Consider the following 25,800-nt stretch of genomic DNA (forward strand, 5'->3'; position numbering starts at 1 on the left):
TCCCCTTTTATAAAAATGCTTCCCTAGAAGAAACAACAAAATTACTTATTGCGATCTGATTGAAAACATGCCTGCTCTGCTGCCTCAGCCCGCCTAGCCCACGGCCTCATATTGCAATGATTATCTGCAGAGCAACCTTGCTGCGCCATGCCACGTGCGGTGCCTCGCCACCCCCTGCTCCTCCAAACCCCTCAGCCCCCCGCACCCCACAGTCCTGGGCTCAATGTCCCCCCCCATAACATGAGGTCACTCATTTGGATGGGTCCCAGCGGCCATCGAACATTTTTCAGGTCATATATGTTGGTAACAGAGAGCCAACATCCCAGCATCTGGGTTGAAAAGCCCTCCAAAGAAACAGTGCCTTCTATCCTAAGTAAGCCAATGTTGGTACCTACAAGGTACTTCTCTCATATTGAAGAGTATACAGAGCATACATCAATTCTTACACACCTGTAGCGGATTAAATGAACTGGTGGCTGTAGAGCAGAGAGGCAGGATCTCTGCCATCCGTCACGCCAAAACATCTTGCAAGACTCCCACCTTGTTTCTCCAGCCTTTCAACTGCTGGTTGACAAATGTGGGAAAACATAGTGGCAAACCATCTGCTGCTCCCTCAACTCTGCCATCAACTCTTGTGATGAGCTTGTCCTGTAGAAGTCCCTCCAGAAGGCAACAAAATGTGGTTTTGTGAGATGTGGTGGTCTGTGGACACCAGCTGGATTCCTGGCACTGGGGGATGTCTGCCTCTGCCCTGAGCAGTTCGGTAAACTCCTCGCCATTCAGCAGCACAAGAGCCCAATCATTTCCTAAAGAGAAGAGACAGAGCTGTCGTACTTTTATTAGCACTGTCAGAACCAGTTTGCAGAGTTAGTTCTAGTTCCCAGAGGCCTTGCACAAGTGTCTGTTTATTTCCGTTCACTACAAAGAGCATCTATGTAGGTAGCAACCTCATAAAAATTACATTTATAGCATTCATAAGAGATCTTGGGAGTGCACAGGTCATTATATATTGAATGATGAGGCTATAATGCTACTTTGGAAGCTGCAACTGTTCATGTCAGTCTTTTCCATGAAATTTGAGTCATCTCCACAAAAGTCAGAGTATACCTGCACAAAAGTATTACTTGCATGTGTTGAAGTATCATCTTGTAGAGAATGTTAAATCAGTTTAAAGGAGCCTATGGGCCATGCCCATGCATTTTTTTTCCTTAATCTGTAAAATAAAAGGGTCAAATTACACAGTCAAGGTTTGATTTTTGACTTCATTGGGTTCTGGGCATAAACAAAAGTGAATGGAAAATTTGGATTGAGTTCTCTCCCTGGGTTAAAACCAGCAGCAATTGTATTTGTCGAACTACTGCTACCTCTGCTCTGCAAGTGGGAGAAGAAGTGAAGCGGAGTTGTAGCTATGCAGGCATTTCACAGTGTCATGAGACTGCAAAAGGACTCAAAAGCCAGCGTTCCCCTTTTCTTGACGTGACTGCTCACTGGTTGCCGTTTGAGGCAGGGTTGTTACAGGATGCACTGGAAATTCTCTCTGCCATCAAAGCATTGTGTGGGGTGAAGAGAGGACTTCATCTGTCAAGCTGAAAAAATAACAGAAGAGACAGTAATACTTCATAGTCGGTCTTTGTGAAGGGAAGTGTACCATCTAAAATCACTGCTGAGGTCAAATCCCGAGATTCAGACCTGATGCAATAGGACAGTAATGAGCAGTGCTCTACGGGCAGGTGGGTATGTTGCTGATCCTTTTCATCAACCCGTCCCTTATGCTAGCATCATTAAGCAGAGGTAATCTACAAAAAAATTACTTGCGTTTTTCTGTGTGAACTGTTAGACCCAGGTATATACACCACAAAAAAGACTTATTACTTATCTGTAGGCACACCAAGGAGACACGTTGTAATAGTCTCTCTGGTCAAAGCATTATTCTCGTCTGTGCAGATACTTATTGTGACACACAACACTGTGCAGAACACACCTCAGATCAATGCTCCTCTTCACAGATAAACAAAGCAAGCAGAGATCACCCCTTCTAATACCCTTCTGTTTGTAACTGATTTTTTTTTTTTTTTTAAGAAAGTTTTAATAAAGGGAAAAAAACAGCATGTTCCCTTCCTCCTGCAAGCAATATGACATACAAACCTAACTGTTAAGGCTCTTCTGGTGATGTCATTAACCACAAGAATGAAGGTGAAGTCATCAGAACTGGGAGAGAAAGTTACGATCAGAAATTCAGAATCTTTGCATTAAAAACCTGTGTCTTATCTACATACCTGGCACAAACTCTGACATTGATCTCAACATTTGTCCTGCTCTGGGATTTCGCTTGCCACAGCTGTATGAGCAGGTAATAGTTCCATGCACAGAACGAAGAAATATGTGCATGCCTGCTGTTAACCTACTCGTGAAAATATCATGGGAAAGAAACCTCATGAAAATAACCTGTCAGTCTGACTCACAATGGAAATGTCATTGTGAAACTAACAGCATTCTTAGAAAATATCTGGTAGTTATCTGCCACATTTCTTATTTCCAAAACTTTCACTCTTGGAGTTAAAATTTGAAATGTAATGTGCACAATTCTGTGCAGAAAACTATTACGCTTATAGCATGCAGTACATTTCTCATTTTATTATTCCTAATTTGTTTTAATCTGTACAGTCACTCAGATGTTTCAGTTCAGAAAAGAGAAAGACTCCCAGCTGATCAGAATCACAGAAGATAACGGGGCTGTGAAGAGTGCATCAGGATGAGCTGCCTGTTTTTTCACACTCCTCCCATGCCTTCACTAGAATCTGTTTTAATTGGAGCATTGCAATTAACAGGGCATCACCCAGTGCTTCGAAATGATAGCGGTATAACCAGCACCAATACCTACCTGTTTTAGAAGAACAGCTGTCCTAGTTCTGCTGTTATTTATACTAACTTTAATTAGAAGACTCACCGTCATCATATTATATGGAGCAATACATGTGTAAAACCAGTACATGCAAAATTAGAACAGAAGAGACTAAAGCATTAGGGTGTCCCTAGCTAAACATTTGGTAGCAAGTAAGAAATGGTTATCTTAATTGGAAAAATGCATCCCTCAACCTGCTTTTATTTAAAAAGTATAAATACATCTGACAGGAATTTTCAAGGACATATGAAAGTTATGAGAAACCACATTCTAGCAACACGGAGCTCCATTTCACATTTAGACCCAGAATAAACAGATTTTTTTCATACAAGTGGATCTGAAACATATAAATGACTGGTGGGCTCTACTTAACAACTTAATGACAGTACTCCCGCCCCCGTATGGTAATAATTTAAAAAAAAAGGTTTTGCAAGAGGCAGCATAAAGGGCCCTTTACGACCCTTCACCCTTCTCCTCCCCTGCTGCTGTGGTTCCTGCTCCTCTTGGAAGAGGGCAGAGATGCTGAGTGTGCTGACACTCAGGGACATACAATCCTAGGGTACCCAACCCATGTTCTGATTCATGTTACTTCCAGAATCCTCAGCAGAGGTAGGACGAGAACCCAGCAGTCCAAAATCCCATTCATCAACCCTCGATTCCTTGATTGCTACCTCCCAGCAGTGCCTGAGGAGTTCAAAAATCTTTTGAGACAGAGATTTCATGTCTCCAAGGCATTCTGTGGTCGATAAGCCATGGAGGAGGGATAGGCAGCTAATGGTGGCTTGCCCGTCAGAGCTTGTTCTCCTCTACCAATCTACTTAAAGCCATCAGCTTTCACTCAAAGAAAAAAACATCACACAAAACAAACACCATCAAAAAACACCATTGCTCTTATCCACAGTCCCAGTGTGAAGGAAATCCAATCATTTGCTCAAGAGCTTTTTCGTTTGCTTTTTCTAACACTAACAACGGTAGCTTGGCCCTTGTTATAACCAGTCCCTTGCCACACAAGGGAAATTCAAGAGATTTTTCTCTTCTGTAGTTACAACATGAAACAAGGTCAAATTTTATGCAGCTATGTAGCAAATAGCTGTTTGGTTTTTTTTCCACCTCTTGTTATGCAAATAGTAATACAAAAAAGTTTATCACTATAATTATCAAAAGACTTTTCTAAATCCCCCTAAAACTAAATTGCTCAGAGAGGGTTCCAGGTGACCTTATGGCTAAGGAAATTAATTTATTCGTTCTTAGGCAATGTTGCTGGTATATCACAGGCAGTTTTTATTTTTCCTTCATGTGCCTTCAGATCCTTCTGTTGGGATATTACTGGATGGTCATGTGTTGCTTGGACATAAGGCTCAGACTTTTATGAGAGCAAATAATTTTGTGCGGTGACAGAAGGCAAAGAAATTACACTTGGACTTACTGTTAAAATGAGGATTGGTGACTGGGTTGTTCTGTGAGTAAATAAAACCCTTAAAGAAAGCATTGGAATTTATGATGGTCTGAACAATCACAGGTCATGAGGTCCACCAATTAAGTTCTCTCCCTAATTGATGCTATGTCCAAGAAAAAAGAGTTGCTTGTCTTCCCCATACTGCACTGAAAAATGCAAGTCTTTCCACTTCTGCAGAATAAGTTGTGCAAGGAGATGTAGTAGGAAAGAAAATTATGCAATGGTCGGTAGGGGATGCAAGTCATAAATAAAATACAAACATTAACCTTTGTGAGATGGAGAAGGCAAAAGAACAGAAAAGGAATTTCAAAATGTGATTCTGTAACGAAAAAGCTAAAGAAGCAGTACCAGCCCTGCAAACAGTTTTCATACTGCTGCATAACTGGCACACGGTGCATACTTAAACCTTTTGGAGAAGACCCATCTGCACTGTAGCCTGTTAAGACTGACAATTATTGGGGATTTTTGCACTTTGAAAATTGAGTGCTAAGCTGTTTTGTTCTCATAATCCCCCTGTCCTGCGCGAAAGGAGGTCTTCTGCTTCCTATGGGGAGTCTTCACTGTTCCTGCAAGTTTCTCTTACTTACACCCTGCTCTTCAACAGTATTCAGGAGGCTTTGTCCTTTGATTCAGATACAAGCAACGTGACAACGTACAAGTTGCATCAGCAGCTAAAGAACTGTGCCCACCTCTCAATCAGTTCGTGCAGCCCTGTGCTCGAAGCTTTCCTCTACCTGCAAGGCAAGGGAACAGGGTTGTGCTGACAGCATCAAAACACACGGGTAGGCAGTTACTCAAACAGAAAAAGGAAGAATTCCATTTAGAAATCGGCCCAGAGCACAGCTTAAGGCAACATGCAGCCATGCAACATCTTCCCCCTGTCTTTCAGGGTTATGTCTTCTGTTTCCTCAACATCTTCAGTTACAGCTAGGTTTAAGGCACAGAAGAATAGCATTGGTAATAGAATCTCAGTCTCTGATGCTGTATTATCGCAGCCTTACATTGCCCTAAAAATATTGTAGGGAGGTTAAAAATGACAATAGCGATGTTTCTATTTTTGCATAATGGTCTTAAGATGGTGCTGAAATGCAGTGAGAAAGAAAACATCCTGAGAAACCCTTGCTGGCAAGGCAGGATCATTGTTCTTGAACTGAATTTATACTCCTCGTCAGTAATAAAGACAGGATCAAGACATCCTGGATTCACATCTGACTGTTTTTGATAGGCACATTTAGGTAATTGCCCATGCAGAATGACGAAGTCCAACAATGAAACCCTTCAGTACCCCATTAGTATTGCAGTCCTTGCTATAATCAGCCTGGTGGGATGTGCAGGGGCCAAAACCACTTAGAGAATCACCAGTGATGCCACTGCAGCTGTTGCATATTCAACCCAGATTATGACTTCCAAAGGTTGGTCTGATGAATCTTCACTTGCTTTTCAAAGCCAGTTTTTATCACCGCTCTTCTTGTAATGTAAATCTTGGATCCAAGTTAACATAATATTAAATAATCACCTGGTTGGAAGGATGTCGACAGGCACTTCATTCCTTTGGAGGGCATTGTCTGTTTTATGAAGCATTTCACATTAATAGCTGCGGCAGCTGATATCTCTATACCTCGAAGTGAAAGGGCTTAGGCTAGCATAAATGCTAATCAAGGCCCCAAAATAGGATTAGAGCCATGTCTTGGATGTGCGGTGCTAGTTCTTTTCGCAGAAGGAAGTTTCATCCCTAATGAGGTGGTTGTTAGGTAACACATAAATGGCTCTGTGCCGATAGTAGTAACATGAGTAATAGCAGATGATGGAGGATGATGCATTTCTTCTGCAGATGTCTACCACCTGCACAGCGGCGCTGGCTCTTCTTGGAGAAGGGCCGTGCTTATTATCAGAGGGGAAAGAAAGGAATACTTCCTAGCAGTCAGAATCCTCTCCGATGACTTGGAGATCCTAGTCAGGTGGGATAAATGGAGAAAGAGCCTGCATTTAGCAGAGTTATGCTAGCCTCTGCAGGGGTGGCTTCTTTTTCCCCCTATATAAACGGATTTCTAAATAGAAAAGCATAAGACAATTGAGGCCAGAGGTTATAAGATGCATGCAAGCCATCTCAGCATATTACATGACCTGAGAGAGACCTGGTACCTCTCTAGTCATGTGTTGCCCTCAAAAATCCTGACAAATATCCGAGAGCTTCTATTTAGAGCTTTGAACGTGTCCTCACCAACTTCATTAAAAAATAAAAAGCCAAACAGAAAAGGTTACTTCCTTGCAACTGGGATGATTTACCTTCTTGATAACTTAGAGAAAGCAAGTGGCACAATCCAGAGTGCCAAAGCTTTGCATGTGCTTAAAGACAAAAAGAACATGTTTCTACCCAGAATGGAAATTGATTTTGCATATAATATTTTTTAGCAGTCAGTTTGTCCCTTGGGGATAAGATATTTTGTTAACTCTCACGAAGAGGATAAACATCCCCTAACACCTAAATGCAAGTTACTTTGTGGGGATGTCACTGCAGTCCATTAGCAGTATTGGCCAAACGGTGTGATTCAGCATCTTCCTTTCTATTACTACGTATTTCTGTCTATTCTTACTCTTGCTGAGGATTACCAATATAAAATTTGTGTTTTCTAAAGTTGTTGTTTTAGTGAAGCACTCAGGAGAACCAAACTGAGTGCTTGATAAAAGCACAGTGAAAGGCAGCCCCTGCTCAGGGCAGCATCCTGCCTAAACAGGTGAGGCAAAGACAGGCAAGTTGGCCAAACACATTCAGAAATCAGCTTTAGGATGTGCCTTGTGCTTCCACCTAGGAGATCCGTGGCCAATAGGAAATGAAAACCGATCTCCTGGGCCTCAGTTGAAACCGTTAACCAAAAGGCCAGCCTTGCATTTAATTCCATCCTCCTGCTTTCAGGAACAACAAAAGATGACTTCCCCTCCCCCTTGCCCACTCTGCAGAAAGCCCTGTTGCCATAATGTTGGTAATTAAGAGGCTGACAGCAGTACAACTGGGGGCTCGTGCAGCTTAGCCTTCTCCTGCGGGCACGTGGCATCGCTGACCTCCTGCTACCCACCGCACGGCTTTGCGCTGTGAGCTCATCCTGCAACTTCAGCAGCAGGGCTTGGTTTACAACAAAATCCCTGTCCTCTGGTCTGGATCGAGGAGCTGCTTTGTTCTCAAGTGCTTATTGGATCACCACTTGAAGCTTCGCTACTTGTTTTCAGCATCCTTGAAAGACCCAGAATTGAGCTGATTTCTCTGACAGCATCTGCAGGGCAGTTTTCCACCCTGCTTTATTTTCTCATGCACCAGTTCAAAAGTTCGGCTTTAATTGACACAAGAAAGCAGGTCCCAAATGTGTTATTTACCTGTGAAAATCACTTCTTGAGACGAAAGCAGCACAGAACATTCACATCATTTTGGTGGTCCCAGATCAAACCATATTTAAAGGCTATTACATATCATACTTCTTGCAACAGTTAAATCTAATCCAGGATTTGTTCTTTCAAGTATATATAATATTACGAAGCCTTCAGATGTGTAGAATCTTGCCCTCTTTAGACATTTTTAACCTTGATTTCTTATCCTCCAAGTTCTGCAGTAAAAAGGATGTGACTCCTTTTCTATTCAAAGACAAGATACCTTGTGAAGATGTTTTCTGAATGGAAATCATTGCCACACTACAGGCACCCTCCCTTTCTGTTTCCATTTTTTAACCTAAAACAGCCCCTTGGGCATCCTAACCTCCATTGGCACAAGCACTCCATCAGAGGAAATGACTCATAATTTCTCCAGCAATCAATATCTACAATGCATTTCTTTCATGGTATTACTAAGAGTCAGATATGTCCATATAATCAGGCCATTAAATATAGCCATTTGTAATGAGCTTAAGTTTGTTGTCAGCATTTACTTTATAGATGCTAAAATGGTTATGAAAGTTGTCATGAAAGGAAATTACAGGGCTAATTTTGTAAGCTTCTGTCTCTGACCAGGCATGGTTTCTGAAATAATCCTACTCCAAAACTGTCTTCCAGCTCTGATGACGGCCGATGGACTGTCTGCTTGAGGTCTGGTTGGTATTTCCTTAGTGGGATAATTCTTCAATGTACGTGTGCATGCTGAAAGTGTTAAGAAAGCAGCCACGTGTTAAAAAGTAACAGCAAAGGGCCACATTCACACAACCACAATTCCAGCTAAGCCAGCATTCTCTGGGGCACTTACCACTTGACATAGGTCCTCTGAGTTGCTCTTTAAGTGTAACTGGGGACCTATGTAAAATAAAAGCCATTGGTAAATTTTACCAGATTTTCAAAATGTTGCAGTTGCACCCATGGTTACAGTACATACAGGATGTTGCGGGAATAATAGGTTCACAGAATCTTTCCAAAGTCGCTCATCCCAGTTCCCCTTGCAGACTTCATGGCCGTGATTCACTAATGGCTGAGCGATAGCCCCATTAAAGGGACGGATAAGGTAAATACCAAGTATTCACAACCCTACTCCCAGGATCATATTTGTGTGCTGTTTTGGTCTACAAAAAATCCCAGCAGTGTTAGTGACACGGTGACTTCATGCTCATTCTTTCCTGCTTCTGTGTCACTCTATTTCTGCTGTTATCGGTGTCTTTCAGATAGAAACATAAAGGTTCCCAAACCTCTTCCTCATGCTCCTGTGCATTGCCTCAGGAATTAAAGGAGAGCTTTGCCTTGTTTTTCTGGACAGAGCAGGAGCTGACCCTTCCCCATTGCTAAGCAACACACCCAGCCTCGTCTAAGCGCCAGCTCCTATTTTTTGCTGCAAAGGAAAGGTCAGAGTATTCAGAGGGAGCAGAATTGTTTCTAATTGTTCATTTATAGCACCTTTAACATGACTTATAGAACATGCTTATTCCTTGGGAATATGTTGCACATTTAACCTGTAATTCATGTCTTCCACTCTGGAACTCACGGTAACATATACTAAGTTATTTGCATCACTATCACAGCCTCAAGATAGAAATCCAGAGAAAGGCACAGAGATTCAAAAATATCTTTGAAGTTAGAAAGGGATTACTGCTGCCTCTCACCCCTCGTAGCATACATTAGACTCTTTGTTTGGTGTCAGCAGCTTGCCAGGCTGTCCAAGCTGACAAGCCTTTTTCATCGGGAGGACTTCAACCCATCCAGGCTTTTGCCTGTTTTACCTGCCATACAAATCCTCCTGCAATGCGTTGTGCTCTGTTCTGCAGCACAGCCGCCTTTCTCAGCACAGCTTCAGCAGCGTGCTGTGGCTCAACTGTCAAATCTGCCTGAGCCTTGTGTTTGTGCTTGTCTGGCTGGCTTGAAGGGAATGCTGCTGACTCCTACCCTGTCTGCTTGTCCATCACCGTAGCCCCTCTTCCCACCAGCACACCTTATTTAGGGAATATACATGAGGATGATTGAGTCACAGCAAGCAAGGAATAGTCTGCCTGTGGTTGTTTTGTTAAGAAATAGCTTATCAACAGAGATCAAGGAGTGTTACATTTGCACCTTTGCTGTAGACAGCAGCCCTGAGTACTCCAGAAACAAGGTGGCTTTTAAAGCCTCCCTGACTCACCAAAAAACTTCTTCCTGCTGCAGCACAGCCAAATGCTCAGAGGAAGCCCTTCCCTGAGGGTGGCAGGAAAACACTTTGCAGAGGTGCTCTGAGGAACAGGGGACAACAGAGTTTTGTGACAGCCATAAGCTTACTACCAATGAATTTGAGGAGCAGCAGCCCAGAATTTGACATTGCCTCATTCACTGTGCTCTGATCCCAACTCAAGGTGTTGGGTAGAAACTCAAGAGCCTGGTGGTCCTCTAAAACTCTCCACAGCACAAGGCTCACCTCAGGTTCTTGCTCACTCCCCGTAATCAGCATTGCTCATAAACTACCTTTACAGATACTCCTCCACTGCTACTCTTCATATCTCACCCCAGATGAGCATCAAAGCACAGGCTAAAACAGTTGCACTGCTTTGCATAAATTCTTCATATAGACAGCTACTGCCAGGCAGCATAAAGAAAAGAGCAGGAGTGAAAGCTGAGGTTTAAATAGGGGAAGAGACATCCTCAACTGAGCACGCTAAGGGTGAGATTAATTTCATCTGGGTTAATCCCGTCCTACAGCAGGTTCCAACAATAGATCACAGACACCTGGCAGAGGAGCTGAGGGGAAGCAGCGCAGGTGTGGATATCTGCACTGTAGAGCTTTAAATTTGGGATCCCTCCCAGTGTGAGTTTTTGGGTGTGGTTTGGCTTCACTATGTAGGTAATCTAGAAATTGTTATTTTAGAAAATGGGCCATGACTGTATTCTGGTAAAGTATCCAGAGAATTCTCATCAGTAGAAATATATTTTCAGCTTCCTTATACAATTAATTTCTGTTCTTTATCAAGACAAATGGTATTTAGAGAAGGTGAATACTATCATTCATGGTCTGTAGCCTGGATTCAGCTCATCAAAGTTTATGTAATTAACTGAGGCAGTAAAGTTCGGCTTTTATCTCTGCCTCTCTGAATGGAGGGAGAGAGGTACTTCAAATGAGAACTTATGCCTACTAAAATCAGAATTTTTCCAAAGAAATTATATTTTTGTAGTAAATTATTGCTTTTTCCCAAAGTACATTTTATTATGTAATAAAAAAACATTTAAAACTTTGAAAACCCACACAAAACAGAAAATCTAGTTTCATCACAGATCCATTTTCTACCCACTGCCCCAGTTCATGATTTAACAGCACAGACAGAGTTGCAAAATAATAAGTCTCGGTATAAGAGTCAAAGAACATTGTGTGGTCTTATGGCTAGCGTAACAATACAATTTTCCAAATTGTGTTCTCCATATAAATCACGGAGCAAATTGAACAAATAAAAGAAAAATACAATAGCAGAGGATTCTGTTTCTCATTGCAGTATTCTGGTTCCAGTTCACAGTTCTCCAGTCTGAAAACAAGGCTGATGCCACACTTGCAGCCTAGCACATAGATCCCCTGCACGTGGTCAAACTCTTGCTGTTTGTGTGCTTCTGATCCTGGTGGGATTTTATTTACAGATGACTTTATGTGCTATAGTGCTCATCACAAACGGCATTAACTTCAAAAACTAAACTCATAAAATGAAATTAAAGTTGATCATGCAGAAGTTCTTAGCCTGTGTTTTCAACAAATCTGTTGAGGATGAACAGCACAAGATAAGCAGACTTTTCCTTCAAGATAAGCTTTACTTTCTTGCCATGTGAGATTCTCTTGTAGCCAGTGAGATGAACATTTATTAAAATTTCAATAAATAGTAATTCATGGAAGATAAGAGTTTTCTAGCTCTGAGCTAGCATGCCCTCCAAAAGTTATTTTTGGAAGGATGTTGCTGTAAGTGCCGGGTCCTGTTGTTGATGCTTTGTCCCTGGTCTCTTTTACACTCAGAGCATGAGACTACAGCAGAATCTGTAAAGCAGTATTAATGGACTACAGAAGAGCTCACCATGGGAAATTCAGAGGTGATATCAGCCTCTGGGGTGTCTTTTTCACTCCGCTTGTGATTATCACTCTTATCTTGTGCTTATGTGATTTAGTCTTACAGTATATTTACACCACAGATTTTCAGGATAAGAACTAAATTTTGGCTGGTATTTGGAGCATTTAATAATATGGTTTACTGATAGGAACTTTATGGACACCTTTTTTTGCATGGTTTATGATCTATTTAATACCTAGGCTGAGTTTAACCTTCTTAATTGACCTCAGAAAAGAAAGCACATTTTATTTTGGGATGTCTTTGCAGTTATTTTAGTCCTCTCCTGGTTTTGTAGGGTGCTTACGCAGGAATGGAGACATCACTTTCCAGCTGCCGTCCCCCACGGCGGGCGGCACAAAGCGCACTTGTCAGCTGCTGGTCAGGGCTCGATGTAAACAATCACAGATGAGTGCCTCGGCGCCTGTCTCCCTTGAATGCTGATCTTCAAGCAAAGATGCCATTTGAAATCGAACACGTCTTTATAAACAGGGAAAGAGAACAAACCTTAACGGCAGCTTGGTCGCCATTCGGGTCATTTGCGAGGACCTTAAAAGCATTGCCACAGAAGAAATGTTCGAGCCACTGCTGATGGAGAGCGAATTAAGTGAGGCAGAGCATAATTACCTGGCTTGGACCTCTGCCAGGAGAATTGTATCAACACTCTACTTGTCATGTATAACATTATAGGGTCTTTAATGGAATTAATTTATTACAGTTGGTTATTCAGATAAGGACACAGGGCTTGTACAGGCTCGCACCTGTTGCCTATCTGTGTGACGGTGGCTCAGCATGGGGCAGCAGGATGTGTCCTTCACATCACTACCAGGATACTTCCACCAGCCCGAGGAAGATCCCCTTGTCCTGCATGACCTTCTGACGGCTCGACCTGCAGGAAAAGGCAGGGCCACAGCTCTAAGCACACCACTGCCCGCAGACAGCAGTGCTCTGAGCCTGTGCTGCTGGGGAAAGCCAGCTCACTGTGCACTGATTAACATATTATTCCCACCAGCTTTCTGAAGGAAGGAGGTTGCTGTGTGGGCTGCCTGTCTCTCTCTCTGTCTCACTGCACATCTAGGATGCTGCCAGTAACATTCACTGCCTCGGCGGCCGGCTAGTATGAATTCTTCACAGTAAACTTGTGACATTCAGATCCGTATAAAGCAGAGCCCTTAAGTGGGCTAGCTGTGGCATTCGTTTCCTGCATTAAGTCCGTTACAGAAAGGAAAATAAAGCGGGATGCGGTGTGAATAGCAATGGTGGCTGCGGGAACTGGCTGTGCCGTGGCACCAAGCAGCTCTGAGCCCCCTGCCCCGCACAGGGATGTGCTGCCGGGGGGAACAACAGCTCTCCCTGCCCAGCCTCCACCTTCAGGCCACATCTTGACTTGTACAAACACTGTATGATTATTGCAGATGAGGCACGGAAGAAGACCTGTATTTCATAGCTGCATGTTCCAATCGCATTATTCGTTTGCCCCAGGGTATTTATGGAGCGTGTTTTGCTTTGCGTCTTCGCAGCATCTAATGCAGGTGACTAGCAGGAGCAACAATTGTCATGGTCTTCATCACCATCATAAAGTTAGAGATTTCACTTTTATTTTCTGCACTTACAGGTAGAAAAAAGGCACTAGAGAGCTCAGGAAGCTCAGGTTTCTGGGCTCTGGAAGCACCGTGATCTTGTGGCTGAGCTGAAGAGCCCTGCTGAGCTCTGGTGTTTGCTCATCTTCTTCTGCTGTGACCCTCTGCAGTACCTCACAGTGCTTCTGCCTGTGAAATGTTCCCGTTCTAATCATCCAAAGTGTTTAATAAGGAACAGGAATATTGCTAGTAATTTAGCATATCATTAATGATGTATTGCATTAATGCATGGATCACTGAAATCAGCCTTTAATTCAGATGACACATCTTCTAGTTTTGGAAAGATAATGGCTTCCAATTTTCATTACTTCAGCTTCTTGCAACTTTGCAAGATTTTCCATAACACTCTAAACTTCACTGGGATGTACGCTAAGTTACCTGACACTGCTTATGAAAACTTCCCATGCAAGTACTGAAATAACTGCCCTTCCTTCCTGTTTGCTAAAGAGACATTTTTAGGAGTCATATTTTGCCTTGTCTATATTGCTGTTTCTCTGGAGTTTAAAAAAAATAAAAAATAAAAATAAAAAAAAATATATATATACATATATATGTATATATACTTTTTTTTTTTTCTTTGGCTTTTCTGAGCATCCCTGAACAGGTGCTTTCTCCTGGGAAATAGGTTGAAGCCCTTTGGCATAAGCATCCCTGTACACATTAGCTTATGTCATTCTCGGGGGAGGACTAACCAGAGCATGACATTGGGCTCTTCTACTTGAGATCCCGCGCACAATGCCAGGTGGGGCTGCCTGCCAGCAGCTCCCCAAGCCTCGCATGCCGTGCAGGCAAGAAAGCTTCTCAGCCTTGGGTTGTCTGCGGGCTCTGAAGGTCTGAGCCCAGAGCTTATAAGATACTGAGCTTGTTTTAAATGCAACAGCTGAGAAATGGCGAAAGGCAAAATTGTAAATGTGGTGTAAATTTTGCTTCTGTTCTTGAGTAAGATTTGCTTGGAGGCTGAACGAGTACTGCTGGAAAGCTCAGAGCCTCTCCTGTGGCTGTGATTTTCCAATTTGGTTCTCAACTGGTGAGAAAAACTGCCTGGTGTTTGTACCTCTGCTTTCAGAAGCATCTCACTGATATCTCTCTGCCACAAGCTATAACATCTTAAAAGTAGAAATGAGATTCATCCTCTGTTGGTGTCCCTGCACATGAAACAGCATAGCCAGGGGCGATCTGGCGCAGGGTCAGGGACTCGGGCTTCCTCTGCATACAGGATGGGAAACCGTGACTCCATGAAAGGCAATGAGAAAACCGCTTCAGCAACAGTTGGGAAACTAAAGAAAAGGTGCTTGCCGGCTCACAGATGCTGCATGGGCTAAGGGACCCTCCTGACTGTGGCATTAGCTAGCAGTGCCCACAGTCACTGTGAAAGGAGGTCACTGCCGAGCGTGCTGAAACATCGCCAGGAGCTGATGCGTTGTGGCCAGCGTGTTCTCACCCTCAGCAGTTTTCTGTGGCTGAAGCACGCTGATGGCCACAGTAAGAGTACAAATTGCTTCTGGAGCCTGAAGCTCTGACCGTGTCTTTGCTTTGCTTTTCTTCCCCATTCTTGTTTTAGTCTCCCACTGACCCCATCTATGAGAGGCAGGGTTCCTGTGATGGTGACAGACACCCTGTAATGATCCAGAGGTGCTCAGGGCTGCTTGTCTGCACTCATCGGATGCACAGAAGTCCACTTTGAGGTGAATACAGCCAGGCACAGTGCTTGGAAGCCCTTCCAACACCTGCCTGCATCACCTTTACTTTAACCCACTGAGCCCCTGAGAGCCCAGTATTGGAAACTGCAATGGGGGAGGAAGAGTTGCAGGCTGCGTGGGGGCTTAGCAGGGCAGTGCCTTGCTCCCCTCCCAGCCTGTGCCGAGGACACGGTGCTGGAAGCCAGGTTCATTACTTTGTTCACACACCGTGCCTCTCTCTGCTGTCTTGGCAAGGTGGTGACATTTTCTTTTCGGTGTTGCCAAACATGCCGGTGCTGCTTTGTGTTCTTTGGGAGTGTTTCTGAGGATTGATTGTTCCCTGCTTTTGGCTCCCTGGAGAGCCACAGCACCATCTTCTGCCTGCTGCTCCTTTTTGGTCCCCCACCTTCTATGCTCCCAACCTTTCCGCACAAACCCGAGGGCATTTCTTGCCATTTCCCCAGGAAGTAATGGAGCCATTACAGCACATTTCTGCCCGGTCTGACACGCTCAATTTCACCCTAACACAAGCATAGGCTCATCTGTCAGCGCAGGGATCCTGAGATGTGTCACAGCCTTGCACGGACACACACACACAAAAAAAAGGTGGGGGGTGTCTAGTTAAAGAGTACATTAATGCATTCAGAAAAAATATTTGGGTGGAAGCTGTTCTGTTCTGGGTGATTCTCTGGTTTGAGAACAGATCAGTCATTTTGGTGAAGGGAATGCACTGACAGACCCTAAGCTGCGTTCTCAAAGCTGTTTTTCTGTGCTAGAGCTGTCCTCCTCTCCCATTACTTCTCCGGCAGTGAAGAGCTCTGTTTCTTTGCCATGTTTGGCTGCTGAGGATTTTTGCCAAACCAGAGACCCCAGGCTGAGAGCAGTACAGGACACTGCAGGCAGTCAGGTCAGCTGGTGACCCGCTGGATATCGATTGCTGGTGCTGATGAGTCTGTTACTGGGATAAGCAAACGCCCTGGGGAATTCTGTGCCTGGCAGAGAGCCCACATCTATACCCAGTGCACGGGCTGGAGTCAAACACGAAGACAATGTGTTAGCTACACTGACCCCACCTAAGTCTCCCAGGAAATAGTGCTCACAACAGAGGCCTTTGGGGAGACCTGAATGTCCTTTGGCAGCCTTTACACACACAGCAGGACTCTGTGCTTTCTCTCTCTCCAAACCCTAATCCTAATTAGAGTCACAGAATTTCAGGTTGGGAATTAGGAGACATTTCTGCTCAGAAAGAGCAGTTGGGCATTGGGACGGGTTGCCCAGGGAGGTGGTGGAGTCACCATCCCTGGGGGTGTTCAAGGAGAGGTTGGACATGGTGCTTGGGGACACAGCTCTGTGGTGACATTGGTGGTAGGGGGTGGTTGGACCAGGTGATCTTGGAGGTCCTGTCCAACCGTAATGATTCTATAATTAATGAATATCATGGGCTAAGGTTCTGGGAGCATCTTTCCACAAAAAAAACAGATGGCAAAGGCTGTTCATTGGCACCTCTGTGGGTCTCAGTGCTGCTCAGAGATCCGGTTCTTCTGCATGCTGCCTGTCATCTCTTCTACTTTAAGCTCCTGCTGGAGATACTCAGGACTTTTTTTTTTTTCTCCTTTGCCGTTCCTTAGAACATCTGCTAGCAAGTCCAGATGTCAGTAGCAACTTTCTTCACGTGCCAGGTAGTTTAAATTGAAAGCAGGACCCTTGGTTGTGATCTAGCAAGTGTGTTGTTTTGGGAAGGCACGGCTGGCTCTGTTAGTTTAGGAGCTCTTAGACAAACACAAACAAAAACCAAAACAAAGTCACTGTTATAAAGCACTTTGGCTTTCTTTGCCTAGGTGAATTACCAAGGGCTAGAAGACAAGTTTCCTAAACAGATTCAATTCATCGCTCCTTCAAACAGATTTCCCCAAGAGCAAGAAGCCCACCCCAGGCCTTTAACATAGGTTAAATCTCTATTTTCCTCTGGGTATAGAAATGTAACTGGATTTCTTGATAGCAGCGATCTTCCTACAAAGTTTTCATGTTGTTTTGGTGCTGGGCATATTTGATATAAAATATGAAGCTAACCAAGGGAAGCCACACTGATAAAACACAGACTTTCTGCTGCTACCGAATTAAGAAAGGGGACTGTGACCAGGAGAAAAAACATTCGGTTCAGAGCAGGTCCAGGTGTTACAAAAGACAGCAGCTGAAGCCTGTGTTTGGGTCTGAGTGGTGGCAGTGTCCCGGTCACCTTCTAATAACATCCCAGTAAATTCAGCCACCCAATGCCCTGTGCTTCCATGAGAATCGAGTTCCTGAGTCCCAGGATGGACTGGGCCAGATTTCCCAGCTTGTTCCTAATCTGGAAGCATCTGTGAACTAGAAAATCTCTTCTCTCGTGAGGCAAACACCCCGCTGCCACCTGGGCCGAGGTTTGCTCAGAAGGAAGGCTTTGACATTTTTCTTACTGTTCACATTTCAGTTGTGGTTTCTTTTGATGAGTTCATTTGCCTTTGTGTGGGTTGTCTGATTGCAAGGCATTCCTTCACAGAGATAACATAAATATTTACATGGTACCCTACATCAGAAGTCTCTTTTAAAAATAGAGTGATTTCACCATTTACAGTCTGCAAGTAACACTTGCAATTAACAGCAACGGCTTGCTGGCATTAGCATCCAAGAGACAGATCAAAATTTACAGGGTCTGATGTCATGGTGACTGGAGGGGTTTTTTAATGTGTGTCTCAGGAAAATTTGTAGCCTCTATATTGCTAAAGAGCAGCTCTGCGCCAAATTTCAGATTGACCACAGCTTCTGATCGGCCAGTGACACAGTGAACAAGTGTGCTCTGTGAAATGTCGCTCTTATATTATCTTTGCTTGGGTTATGGAGGACATTTTAAGGTTGGCTTTAGGCAAGGCAGAAAGCTGCCAGCAGCATTGCACCTTGCCACAGTTTTGGTGCTGGGTGGTGGTTGCGATGTGTGCAATGCTAGCGATGCTTTAGTAAGCACGGCCTGAAAGCACCTTTGGGGAATCTGTCAGCAATGCTTAGGGCATTTCCTGCTTCTTCTTGAGGTCTTTCTTTTCAGGGAACAGTCTTGATCAGATGTTTCCCTGCAGGCTCGCTCACCCTCTTGGAGTTCGGTGGGTAGAGCAGAAGGATCTGCTGCAATGCGGAGACCAAGCTGAGATGTCCCAAGCATGGAGCCAAGTCGGTGTGCAGATGAAACCAGGACCCAAGATTCTCCTCCATGAAACAGAACTATTTTATGTGTGCTTTTTTCTGACAAATGTGTGCTTTTTTCTGATGCCACATCACACTGCCCTTTGGATCACCAAACTCCCAATTCCTGTGGGCAGAGCCACCAAGCAGATGCAGCCACGGTGCCTGGAAGCAGCGCTGCTCCTTCCCGCAGTGCCTGCCCAGGGAAGGTGGTGAGAGGGTGTCTGGAGCTGGGGACCCTCCCTGCACCCCTACTCCTGCAGCCTTGCAGCTCATGGGGGTCCCACTGCCTCTCCCCTTCAAGAGGGAGCAGCAGAGCTTCTGTCACCAGCCAAACTTTATTGCCCTCCTCTGTTACCTCCACCACAGAGTGTAGCTGTCCCCAGGCCTCCTGCTTCTGCAATATAATTCCCTTTTTTTTGGCTGAAGCCAGCTGTTTCTGGTAGTCTGTTCTCCCAAGCCTTTTGGCACCACAAGCTGCTGTGTCAAAATAAAACATGATCCCCTGCACTCCCCCATGCTGGAGGTAAAGGATGCCTGTTTGCACAGGGCACTATATTTTCCACAGAAAGTTATGCTTGGAGCCCAGCGAGAGGTGCGGGGAGGCTGTCAACTCGTTTTTCACCGGAGTTCAAACACGTGCTAACAAACAAGTGCCGGGGCCTTTCCAGCCGGCGTCCTGCTGAGTCACAGTGACATGCAGCCACATCCTCACACTGCAAAGAGGTTTTTGCTCTCCTCCCTCCCTTCGGGACTCTGCACATTTCAGCCCCTTTTCAGTTTGAGTCTTCTTCAGGCAACGCACTGAGTTTCCTGCCTGCCAGTTCAGGTTTAAAGCTGGCTGCCTGCTTGCTTTCCTCGAGGGCAAGGCAGCGCTGGTGGGACACGGAGTCAGAAAGTCTCGAGGCGCCCCAGGAGATTCTCGGTGCCAGAGGCGAGCAGAATTCCTGACTTGGAAGGGGCTTGGGGATCTGAACGTTTTCTCCTTGTTATCCACCCACCTGCCCGGCCAAGGCAACGAGGATCCGATGTCGCGGGGGTGTGCTGTGCAGGAGGAATGCGTGACCATGAAAACAAACACGGTCTGGCGATTAAAGCACATCGAGGAGATCCGCGGGGAGCGGGGGGAAGAGGGGTCTGAGAAGGGAAGTGGGAGCTGGCTCCTGTTCCTGGCCACTGACCGGCTGTGTGACCTGGAGCGAATCCCATCTCCTCTCTGTGCCTGCTTTTCCCTTTTGATATGTCAAGTGGGATGATGTCCCTCACCTAGTTCCCAGGCGGGGGAGAAAGGCAGCCTCATTACTATTTCCCATATCACCCTCAGCAGCCACAGCAGAGGTCGGGCCCCTTCTGCGGGGACATCCCCAGGGTGAGGGCCCTGTCCTGAGTGCCAGGAGGCAGGGGATGGAGTGGTGCCACGCTGCAAAGGGGACCAAGACGCAGAGGAGCCACATCCTTTACCCAAAATCTGATCAGAAAAGCAGTAGAAGCTCCTAGTATATCACAGCATGTGGAAGGTGCTGATGTCCTTACACGAGGCCTTTAAAAATGAGTTTGAGAGCACCAGCACTGTGTTGACACAACCACACGAGGTTACGACTGATTGCTGCTCCCTCCTGCCGGCTCCAGGGTGCTTTTGTGGTGTGCTGGGGGCACTGGGTCCCTGCAGAGCAGCTCCCGGGTCTGCTCTGGGGAAGGGGCTTCCCCTCTGACAGGGCCAAGAAGAGCCAGGTACCCTCTGAAACGATGCATCCGCTGCAATGAGAATGGGCCGAGCCCATCTTAAAGTGGAACACAGAGGAAATGAAAAGTATTTGCTGTTTTGGAGCAAGGAAAATGGCAGGGCTTGGGTAAGAAGCTACAGCGCACAGACACGGAGATCCAGCTCCCAAGGCACAGTGTTGGCAGACACCTGTGAGGAGATGAGAGGTGTTGAAAAGTTTCACCTCTGCTCTCACCCTGGCTTGCAGAGCCCTTGCTGTCAGGCTGTGGGTTTAACTTTCTGTGCAGTCTCAGACGATGAGCTCCTCACTGTAGGTATTGCAATGAGGAGCCCACATGCCAGAATCTGCTGGCGCATCGAAAACCTGCCTGAGTCAGAGCTGAAATGCCAGTTCGAGCTCTGCAACAGCTGCAGGAGCAATAGGGGAGGCAGGAAGGGTTCTGGGAGTTTCAGAGCAGTGAGAACAGTGCTGCTGGCAAACTGGGAGGTTGGAAGTGACTTCGGCTTTAAAGAATCAGAGGAATGCAACTCTGTTTACAAGCAAATAAATAGAAATAACTTGCAGAGCTGTATATATCTCCCACTTGTGCCCTGTCAGAGAATAGCTTCTTGGATGCTGTCTCTAAAGCTGTAGATGCTGGAATGGACAGGAGGGACCTAGAAGATGCTTACTACTGCCAGCCTTCATGAGAAATAGCTGTGAAAAAGGGCAAAGATCAGTGGGGAAGGCAGAAGGGTGGGAGTGCTCAGCCTTGTGTTGATGACCCAATTAACCCTCCACACCCTAAACATTTCAAATATTTGATGTGTGACTCCGCACAGCTTTTCTGCTTGGGGTTTTTACATCTGCACAGAGATGCTGATGAGATAAAGCTGTGTTTTCTTTTGTCTGGAGAACGGCTATAAAGGGAAAATAGTATAGCTGTCTTTTGCAAGTTGAGATGGGTTTCCAAACCGTGACAGTATTTGGTAGCTTTTTGTGCACCCAGCTATCAGAAATGCCCGTGCTGTGATGCTTACTGCTTTCTGCATTATCTGCCTCAGCAAAAAAAAAAAAAAAAAAAAATAATAAAAAAAATAGAGCCATAGCTTCTTGTAGTGGTTATAAGAAAGCTCTGGAGGACTCCTAAGTCCAATCTTCATCTTGCAGGATGGGGAAAGAGTCATGTTAGCCCAGCTGGGTGGGAATTATCCTATCACTAAGCAACTCTGCTTTTGTCTTTCCCAGAAAGTGTCTTTGGCGTTAAAAACAAAGGTGAGAGCACTTTCGACCAAGGTAAGTGATGGAGTGGATAGAGCTCCTACTGGCCACGGTCAATCCTTTCCCAATTTGTACCTGGGAACTATGGTCGTGATAAATACAGGGCACTGGAACTTTAATGAAAGGGGCACTTACTGAGTGAAGTACCAGTGTCTCCAGGTGGCTTGCACAATTAGAAATTCTCTTTAGTCCGTCTTCTGGCATGGATTTATGAAGCAAATGCAGTTTCACGAGTGATTCAAAGCCCTGTATCTCTCTTAAAATATGCTGCGTGCATGCCATCAGGCATCCAGGAAGCTGTTCCTTACTGTGCTTTAATTTATCTCCATGATACAAGTGAAGTCAGAAGGGACTCAGCAACGATACTTCAGCATTGTTTCTTGAGTTATTTTGTGGTGTGCCATAGTGCAGAGCTCACAAATTCACAAGCGGGGATCACAGGAGGCAATTCCCTGCCGCAGCAAGACTCAGTGGCTGCAGAGATGCCTCCCTGGCACATGTTTGTAATTGAAACCAGTTAAAACCTCATCGGACAGGCGCTGGGGGTAGGAAGTTTCTTCCCAAAAATAAACACGAGGGTGGGAGTAATTTCCATGTTTTTTCATTCTGAGGTACAAGTAAGTGTTGTAGAGCATCTCTTTCATTGAGAAGGGATGTGCTTTATTTTATCAGATAGTCTCAGCTTAATATGCTAATTTCAGATTTGGGTTGTGATATATGAGAGTGAGACTTCATGTTAGTTTTTCATAGGGGAGGATACGTTCTGATACCATCTGCGTGTAGCACTCACATTCCTGTTTTTCCACACGGACAAATAGCTGGAAATCACCCAGTGCTACCTGGCTGCACTGGCATGCGAATGCAGAGCTCTTTTTCTGCACGTCCTGACTCAAAGCCCTGAGTCCCGGTTTGCCTTTCATGTTTTCCGGTATTTAGGGTGGAGAATGCGTCTTCTGCAATGCCCCAGTAGCAAGCACAATGGGCATTAAGCTCAGCTGGGATCTCTGTGGGCTCATGTAACAATACTCCTGAATGCTGAATTTATTACAAATAATCAGGCCCTTCCTTGGAGGCAGGGATGAGCCAGTAGATTTCATCTTGGAGACCTTAACTGGAAATTCTTGTTCTGGATCCAAATTCTTGCTGTAAGCCCAGTCATTCATCTCCTGGCTGGCAGTGACAGCCATGCCCCATTCTTTTTGGGTTGAGGGGCTCAGATATTAGTGAAAATCAGAACTAAGTCCCCCAGTCGTGGGCCTTGTGAGTTCTTCTGAATCAGAAGCATCACAGAAAAAGGAGCTGCTTAGGTCAGCAAAGCTCAGAGAATCCCTCCTTGGAAAAAAAATAACAAAACCACCACTGCCAATAACAAAGGTCTAGCAATGAAGTTGGCATCTTCTAATGTCTTCTGCCTCTTGGAGACTTCTTGTGACGTCTGGCAATACACTGGCCTGCATGAATTCATCATTTGGGGCAGGGAAGATTTGGAAGTGTTCAAATCACGCACACCTCAGCTGTTATGCAAGTCATAAATAATAATAATAATAATCAGTTGCAATTACTTCCTAGCATAATTTAGTTTTTAAAGAAGAGCTCAAAGTAACCTTCCTTTTTCCTAAAGTGGCTGTGACACAGGCCCCACCGGGGCCGATAAGGATTTAATTGTTACACTAAGTAATTTATCTGATGTAGAACATCAGGAACTGAAGTGGAGCAGGTTAGCAGTGGGACTATTGCATTGTTGCAAGACCTTTGCTGACATTCAGCTGTTGTGAGATAATTGTAAAATAGGAAGGTGACTTTTTGGCTTTCAGGTCTAACCTTCACTGTTCTGAGCTCTGGATTTTGTGGGAGAGTTTTAACCGTAAGGTACCCATTGCATTAAAAGCACAAAGCTTTCGGATTGTGCTGGTGACACAAGTTGAGCTCAGCTTGCAGGGAGTTAATGAACGTCCCCTCAGAAGTGATAGCAGCACTTCAGAAGATCTCCATATTGCTGTATTCTCCGTGATCCCTGGGGAACGAGCCATAAACGGCTTCACTGCAGAGATGTGACACCTTCAGCATCAGTCAAGCACTGATGGTCACACCAATTCCCTAAATCCTATCCTATAAAACAATGTCCCTGCTGGACAGGGCATAAAAATGCCTGGTAGGGTTTGCCTGCAATGGATTGTTTCTGGTTACAGTTTTGCAGAATGCAAACCATGGTCTAACACTGCTGGTGCAGTTCTGCCAGCTTCAAATGGTCAGATCCCATGGGTTTGGTGTAGAGTGTGGGCAACACATTCAGGGGCCGAGCTGACACCACAAATCACCAAAACAAGCACAGCAGAGCAGAAACAATGCCAGGTACAAGGGCTGGCAGCTTGTTAAACACCTCATAGACTGCAGCTGGATACAAACGTTAAGGAATTAAATAGAGACACGGGTAAGTGGAAAGGATGTCTCTCATGCAGGCTATTCTCAAGAGCAAGCCTCCAGCCCGTGTCCAGGCTCCTCCTGCATCCACGTGTGCCCACAGAGTGGACCCGGGTGAGGCTGCACCGGAGCAGTGTTAGGGGAGTTAAATGAAACATGCCACATAGCAGGGCACCTGCTTATTTTTTGTAATGTTTGCTTTGTATTTTACTATTGAACAGACGTGGCAGAATCACTCTTTGGAACAATAAAACCAAGGAGACACGACTAATATGGAAGTTGTACTCACAGTCACTACTCGGTCCCTGTTGCAAATTAAGCTCAGGTGTTGGCTTATATACTGAGCTGGAAATAGCAAGGCAATATGGATGGCCAGTATTTCATGTGCCACTCCTTTTAGATGATTAGATGGAGGCAAATGACAGGGCTTTCTGATTTAAGACCATTGACTTTTTCGCATTTCTCGAGATGGGTGCAGCAGAGACCCATCAATTAAGTTCTTATAAGAACTGGCTTCACATTTCTTATTTGAGTGCATTTCCCTATTAAAATGCAGTGTATCAGTGAGGTAAAAAGAAACATCAATTACTGCTCCCCAAATGTTTACTTTTTTATAGCAAGGAAAAGTAAACATGCAGCCAAATCCTCTTTTCTCCCCCTCTCTCTTTGGAGAGGTCAGTAGAAACTGCAAATATTGGTACAAACACATCCTAGATGTTTTCCAGATACCTACCAAACAAACAAATCACGGACTGCTCAGAATTTCCAGCCTCCCCCAGGAACTAACCCACTTTACCTGCTGAACGTTACGTTGACTCGGTTCTGTGAAGGAGGTACTTGACACAAGGGCTCAGCCAGAGATTAATAGTCACCGAGCAGCTCTAGTTAGGGAAATGCTTCTTGCTGCTGCAGGTGATATCTATCTTAAAGAAATAAAGCCAGAGCTATCATCCAGATGACAAGCCAGCAGAGAAATCCATGGTGTGTATGTTCGAGTGAAGCAACCTTAAGAGAATAGAGAGAGTGATTTAATAAGCCAGAGAAATTGTCAGATCCCTCATCCCATTCTCAGGGAGACAATGAGAATGAGGCAAAGTCACTGGGACTTAAAACTTCTCTGTCAAATTAAGCACGTGTGTTATTGCTTTGCTGCTTGGTGGCCCACGTCCCAGGGATATACAGAAGGAAAAAAAGGATCTTCTGTCCCTGCATTACAGGAGGTGAGATATCACGATTCCCTCTTGCAACAAACAGGGTGGGCTGTGCAGGTGGCAACAGCACTATCCCTAAAGGCAGGGGAGACCCAAAAACCAGAGCCACGACCACCCACAATCTGCTGGAACAGTGGCCGGGGAGTGGCAGAAGGAAGTACCACAAAAGGAGGAGGTGGGTTTGTGCTCCTCGCTCCCATGCCAGGAGAGCTTGTGTGGGCGACACAGGCAGCGGGTGGAAGTGCAGGTCTGGGTTTGCTTGTCCCAGGCAAGAGGAAGCTCCTGATCACATAATCCTCATCCTGCCTCTTTCATGTTTTTGCCTCTTTAGTGTATTTCATTTCCTTTTGCTTGGTGGCCAGGGAGTAAGGACTCCTGGATGATGCAGAACACCTGAGACTACAGAAAATGCAAAGCCTGGCTGGGTTTTGGGCTTTTCTTTTCTGTTAGTTTCTGGAGACTGGACATTTCCCTACATTTTGAAAGGGGGTCTGAGGTGAGGGTATTGTCTCCCTCTGGTCCAGGCACTGGATGAAAGGTGGACAAACAGCCGAGTCAGGATGCTTTCCTTGCACAGTGGGCAATTTTTCAGACTTACTGTGTCCTCTTTTTGCTGCCCTGTACCATTAACACCTTGCTACAGCTCCAGAAAAGGCTTAAAACAGGGTAAACTTTTCCTCTCCCCACTTTGTTTTCAGATCTAACAAGAGGCTCCCAAATACTGTCCCTGCTGCTGACGGCTCAGCCCCAGTCCCTGCTACAGCATTGTGTGCAGTTGGCATTTGA

General features: G+C 45.1%; 2 long non-coding RNA genes across 9 annotated transcripts in view; both read right to left on the reverse strand.

Moving 5' to 3' along the window:
• Positions 1–210: 210 nt before the first annotated feature.
• LOC106020459 (uncharacterized) lies at positions 211–10,419 on the reverse strand. Of its 8 annotated transcripts, XR_011804954.1 has the most exons (5): positions 10,210–10,419; positions 9,940–10,027; positions 8,584–8,630; positions 4,329–5,092; positions 890–1,586 (listed from the first exon to the last, which is right to left on the reverse strand). It is a non-coding gene; the product is annotated as an uncharacterized lncRNA (long non-coding RNA). The 8 variants fall into 8 exon arrangements; XR_011804949.1 differs by lacking the exons at positions 4,329–5,092; positions 9,940–10,027 and adding an exon at positions 211–806 and having other exon boundaries at positions 1,365–1,586; positions 10,210–10,401; XR_011804950.1 differs by lacking the exon at positions 9,940–10,027.
• Positions 10,420–13,872: 3,453 nt separating this feature from the next.
• Positions 13,873–25,800, reverse strand: part of LOC110354654 (uncharacterized) — a 63,191-nt gene continuing 51,263 nt past the window's right edge. Inside the window, exons 5-6 of the long non-coding RNA XR_002406845.3 lie at positions 24,600–24,726; positions 13,873–22,896 (exon numbers count right to left, since the gene is read on the reverse strand). This is a non-coding gene — a long non-coding RNA (uncharacterized lncRNA). The remainder of the gene's footprint in view (positions 22,897–24,599; positions 24,727–25,800) is intronic.

This window comes from Anas platyrhynchos, chromosome 25 (assembly GCF_047663525.1).
Source record: "Anas platyrhynchos isolate ZD024472 breed Pekin duck chromosome 25, IASCAAS_PekinDuck_T2T, whole genome shotgun sequence".
Classification (NCBI taxonomy): Eukaryota; Metazoa; Chordata; class Aves; order Anseriformes; family Anatidae; genus Anas; species Anas platyrhynchos.